Raw genomic sequence first — 6,096 nt, forward strand, 5'->3', positions numbered from 1 at the left:
AAACATGCTAGACACCAAAGTTCATGCTCAATAATCCAGGTATAAAATCCAACAATGTTCAGTCAGGTCATCTGGATGGTTTCTTTTTTTGCTGAGACGTTTAGTCCTTCATCCAAAAGCCTTCTTCAATCTGAGGAGCCACCAACAAACAAGACTGATTCCCACAAACAGCACACTCCTATCAGGAGTATGCAGCTTGTGTACTATACTCTAAGTGCTTTACAATGCAATTTGTGCCCTCATTGGTTGTACAATAAATAAAATGTAAGGGATTTAAAATTAAATGTACACCCTTATGGGTTTATGCAAGAACCACAGAGAACCTCAAGAAACTATTTACCAGTGCACTAGTTCTTGCTTATCCAGATCCTGAAAGCAGTTCATTGTGGAGGTTGATGCGTAGTAGTAGCTGTGATATCACAAAGGGCTGACCAAGATGGTAAGTTCCACCCCTGCACATTCTTCTCATACAAACTTTCTCCAGCAGAAAAGAATTATGAAGTATGCAATCGGGAGCTATTGACGGTTAAGATGACTTGGGGAATGAAGGCACTGGCTAGAGAGAGCAAAATATGTATTTATTGTTTGGACAGATTACAAGAACCTGGCACATCTTCAGTCAGCTCAACAACTCAATCCATGACATTCCTGCTGGCCATTGTTTTTTACCCGTTTCAACATTGCCATCTCCCATCGCCCAAGCACCCAAAATCTCAAGCTCTACGCTCTTTCCTTCCAATTTCCTGTTTCCACCCATCAGTGGGCACACATGGCATTGGATTTTGTGACCAGTTTATCTTCTACCAATGGGAACAAAACTATCATTGATTGCTTCTCTAAAGCAGGTCATTGCATTATTCTATGCAAGTTGTGTTCAGCTAGAGACAGCTCAACTACTAAAACAACATGTATTTAGACTACATGGAATCCCCTCCATGACCCCCGCATTCCGAAAAGGAAGAAGTGGGTAAAGATGCTGGCTGGCTGGCTGGCTGGCTGGCTGGCTGGCTGGCTGGCTGGATGGATGGATGGATGGATGGATGGATGGATGGATGGAATCCCCTCCAGTATTGTCTCAGACTGAGGACGTCAGTTTGTCTCCCATGTCTGGAAGGCATTCTGTAACATATTGGGGGGAGCTGTAAATCTTTCCTCTGGTTACTATCCCCACAGCAATGGATACACAGAAAGGGCTAATCAGGATGTGGAGGTTGTCCTATATGTTAATAATTGCAACCCAAACACCTGGAGCTCTCTACTACCATGTAGAGTGGGGTATGCTCACAACACCCACACCTCTTCCACCACAGGTCTCTCCTTTCGAAGCCTTTCTGGGTTACCAATCTCCTTTGTTATCAATCGGAAATCATGGTGCATTCTATCCAACATCATGTTAGACACTGCAAGAAGCTTTGGAGTGACACCAAGACAGCTCTTCTTTGCACTGCTGGCCAAAACAAGAAGTTTGTTGACCACAAGAGAACCGCTGCAACACGATACACCCCAGGACAACGAGTCTGGTTAACATCCCGTAACATGAATGTAAAAGATTACCTTAAGAAGTTGGTTCCTCAGTTCCCAGGTCCTTATGAAGTTGAGGAGTTCATCAGCCCATTTGCTGTCGGTCTTAAACTTTGTGAAGTTTGAATGACTGCATGACGTTCCATCATACGTTAATGTATCTCAGATTAAACCAGTAGTCACTAGTCATTTGTGCCCTACAGCCAAACCCCCCACCTCCTGCCTGGCTCAGTGGCAATCATCTGGCATTTACAGTGTGCCAAATCCTGAATACCTGCCGTAGAGGTAGAGGCTTCTAGTACGTAGTGGACTGGGAGGGATACAGGCCAGAGGAAAGGTCATGGATTCCCAGTTCCTTCATTTTAGATCATAATCTCATCACTAACTTCTAATGTGCTCACCCTGAGAAAAGACCTAGGCTGCCAGGGGTCCTATCCATCCTTCCAGATCTGAAACAAAGAATACAGTAAGATCCACCTGCCATTATATCAGCTTATTCCTGGTCTCATTACCCATATTCATCCATAAACAGTAACACTGTCAATTTGACATTTGTCCACAGAAACTCAGACAGGACTTCCCGTTCCCCTATCAAAATAAAACAATTTACTTGCCTTCCTGTTTCTGCCCGAGTTTATTCATTCTATGTGTTTTGCACCCAAATAAGCTTTAAGCCATTCACTATGACAATTTTATCTGATAGCCTTGTTGCAGAAAAAGGTTTTTAGTGCATTTTACAAGATGTCACGATAAATGCTAATTATATGACTAGACAAGGTCAGAAAATAGCTTGGCTAAAGGTGCTAATGCATAAACATTTGGCACATATTATTTGTGTTGTGGGTGAATACGGTCGCTCGCTGTGTTGAGCAAGCATCCCATGTAGATACATGGCCTATTCTTGTGGATCCTTGCTGAAGTTGGCTCACATTTCAGGTTTGCTAAATGTTTTCCACCTCTTTAAGTCACCCTTACAAGATCATTAAAAAAGTCTTAATGTTCCAAAATTGTTCAAGCAAACTCAAAAAAATATTTATACATGCAAATTCTACAAGGTACAGAAAGATTGTAAATTTTTTGTACAACTTTTTACTCACTAAAAACAGTTTTCTTTCAGTATTAGTATGCATTTTTTTTTATGTATTTTTGTATTAATTATACCAACATATTTTATGAGAATACATTACATGCATCAAGTAGTAAAATAATTACAATATAAAAGATCAAATAGTTGTATAAAATTTGTATTTTTATGTCTACAGTGAGTCATCACTTTTTCTTCTGAATCCTGAAGTCCCAAAAAAAAAAACCAAGCTATGCAATTTTCAAAATTATTTGTAGCCATTCACATTATCTCTAGGATTTTCAGCCTAAACTAGAAACAGAAGTTACTGTATGTTATTTGAGCCACTTGGTCATGATGTTTCACACTGTCATCATTAATCCTTTCATACTTTTTTTTTTTTCAGAGCAGCCTTTCCTCTCAATTACCAGTAAGTGAAAATAAATAAACAAAGGCACTCCCTCAATTCAATGTCCATCTACTGAAGTGAACTTTGACTGGAATAGGCATGTCAAAAGACTCTGGTACTGTGTTTGGGGAGAAAAAGACTTAGTAAAATTAATGTTATTTACATGATAGTTAACTTCTAAAACTCCAACCAGTTTAAATGTGACAGCTTTTCTCGAAGAGTTGAACAGATTTCAATGAACCACAAAGATTTTTTTACCAAACAAGAGTGGTCTACTTTCAAAAGGTTACATCTCCCAACATAAAAAAAAATATTTACAAAGAAAATAGAAGTGTGAATCAAAAATACAAACTTATCAAGATATGTTCTGGTTTAATATGATATACAAGGGTTCTTCCATGATGGTTACTTGTCTTCCACACTGAGTTTCTGTTGCCTGAGGCAATCTTTACCAGCTTATTGTTGAGGCTATCTTCCTGATGTATCCCTGGATTTTTCTTGTATCAACCTGGATAGTAGCTCTGAAACTCACCAGCCTGCAGTCTCTTTTGCAGGGTATTGTACAGTCTCAGGGAGCTGAACTTGGGTTACACCCCTTCATGTATTATGAGGGGCTTTTTGATATCTGAGGATTTGCTCATCTTTTGTTCAGGTTGTTCTACCTGGAGGAGTTTAGCTAACTGGAAGGCATATGTGCTGAAAGCTTATGATGTTCTTCCCATTAAGCTGGCCCTTCACTTCCTGTCTATTTTCTTGTAGATATTTTATGACTGATTTCTTTTTAGCCATTCCATTTATGTCTAGGACCCTTGGGTACTTTCTAGTTGTTCTTAACATTTGCTATGCTGAGTTCACTTCCACTTTCCCTCATTGTCTCTCTTTGACATCATCTGAACATACTGTTAGGATTATATTTTAATGTGACACTTGTATGCCAAAAAATATGTACAGAAATAAACATTGGTAAGGTTTTTACCAAAGGTTTGAACTATCTTTCTCTGTCTAAGACCCACAAGATTAGATGGGGGGGAAAAGTATTGGCATAACAATTCTTTGGTCTACAAATGGTAAGTGCATGTGTAAGACATTTTTCATCATACACAGAAAATGAAAAGCAGAAGCAAATGTTTTTCAAAATTGATTGTAATTATCAAGGGTTTAAAAGTATAAATTTTTACTAAATGTATTAACTATATGTTTTACTGAGCATCTCAGATACCTACAAGACTGCTCTTGAAATATGACCACTAATTCTGTTAAGACTCATGAATCCCTAACAAAGGTAATCACTGTAAGAAAAAAATAAGGAAAAACATTAAAAGAAAAATCACTGTAATGCCACTGTAATTGGTGATTTGTGACTTATCTGTACTTCTGATTATCCATGCTGCTGATCTCATGCTGATGTATTCATATCCATCTGTCCACTACAGACTCATGGTCGGGCTGCTGTTTAATATACCATATTACTTTACATTATTAGTGTCTAGCGTATATTGTAGCTCTTTTAACTTATCGTTTAGCATTTGTTTAGCGTTTGTTTAGCGTTTGTTTAGCGTTTGTTTAGCATTTATCAGTGTATTTCTTAGATCATTGTTTATTTTAATACTTTATATTTTTGCTATGTTTGGGTGTAACTGGGACCTTGAGCACACAATTTCATTCCACCTCCTGTACCACATGTCATGTGAATGATAAGAACTTGAACCTTGAATTCACAGTTTGTAAAATAGAAATCACAAGAACCAAAACTACTGATTAAGCTCCATGTCATTTTTTTCATATCCAAATTATCATTGTATGAATACACAGAGCAAGAGTGTAAAAATAATTTCTAGCTGTTAATTAAATCATAATTAGGGATACAAAGGGAAAACAAATGTGATTTTGGCTCCATTGTTGTGGAAAACCTTCATTTTATAAGGCTGTTTAATGAGGACTGCTGTGCCATAAATAATGTTCAGACAGTGGTATTGTTCTGGCCTTTGGAAATCAAAGAAATCGAAATACCAAGCTTCATCTCAGACTGCGGAGTTTAAATTGCAGATCCATTATTGTCTTCTAAAGCTTGTTAAATTAAAAAAAAAATATGCTGCTTTCATAGAAATATCAAAAAACTAATTGGTTTTTAGAAAAGTTTTTGACATAAAAGTCACCACAAAGATGCGTAGCTTTTTTCTATTGTTAGCAATCTATGTTTAACGTGTTTTACTCAGCCTTTCCAGTAGTACTTAGACGGAAAAAAAACCCAATTCAGATGCCAGACATTTTCACAAGTGGATCGATGCAAAATACTTCTTGCTGAAACCACAGATGCCACAAGCAAGGACAAACAGGCAGCCAACATCTTTCTGTCTGTATGTCTGTCTTAGTTTCAAATACACACTCCCTCTGTGGCACAAAGTGATCTGCCACTCTGACAGGGCGGCTGCTGGCATCCATTTATCAGCATGTGGCTCATCCAAAATATTGTCCCTCCTTCTGGCAGAAAGCACGGCAAACAAAATAAAAAAGGAGGACAATTGGAGAGCAGGAGAGAAAATGGGAACAAAGAGAAAAAAACTGTGGGACTTCATAACAAACCTCTTTAATCAGGTGAACAGATATACATCACATGGCAGCTCAGGAGTAACATAAAGCAATACAAAGAATCATTGTTTAAGAGCGATCAGGTGCAGAGTCAGACACATGGCATCCATCTGGAACAGTAAATCCCCCCGCCCCCACGCACACCACCTTCATATCCACTTGACATTTTTCTCCCATCCTGAGTCCTCCTCCAACTCTGATTATCTGCCTTAAATTTGTGTTTTACTCCTACTGGCCATCACACCGTCTCCCTGCTTTTCCATGATCTAAGCTCCCTATTTTAAATTGGTTTTCTTGCTTAAGAACCATTCTCCTTGATCACCTCAATATTATCTTCCTGGCTGTTACCTCCCTGCCACACAAAGTACATTATTTTTTGGTTTATTTTTTTACAAATTACATTTATTTGATAGGTTTGAGTGAAGCTGTGTAAAATATTTATGTAAATGGAATTCATCTGGAAATTTCATGATCAAGATCAAGTAAACTTTATTGTCATTACCATCACATGTGG

This window comes from Nematolebias whitei, chromosome 22 (assembly GCF_014905685.2).
Source record: "Nematolebias whitei isolate Nwh7 chromosome 22, NemWhi1, whole genome shotgun sequence".
NCBI lineage: Eukaryota > Metazoa > Chordata > Actinopteri > Cyprinodontiformes > Rivulidae > Nematolebias > Nematolebias whitei.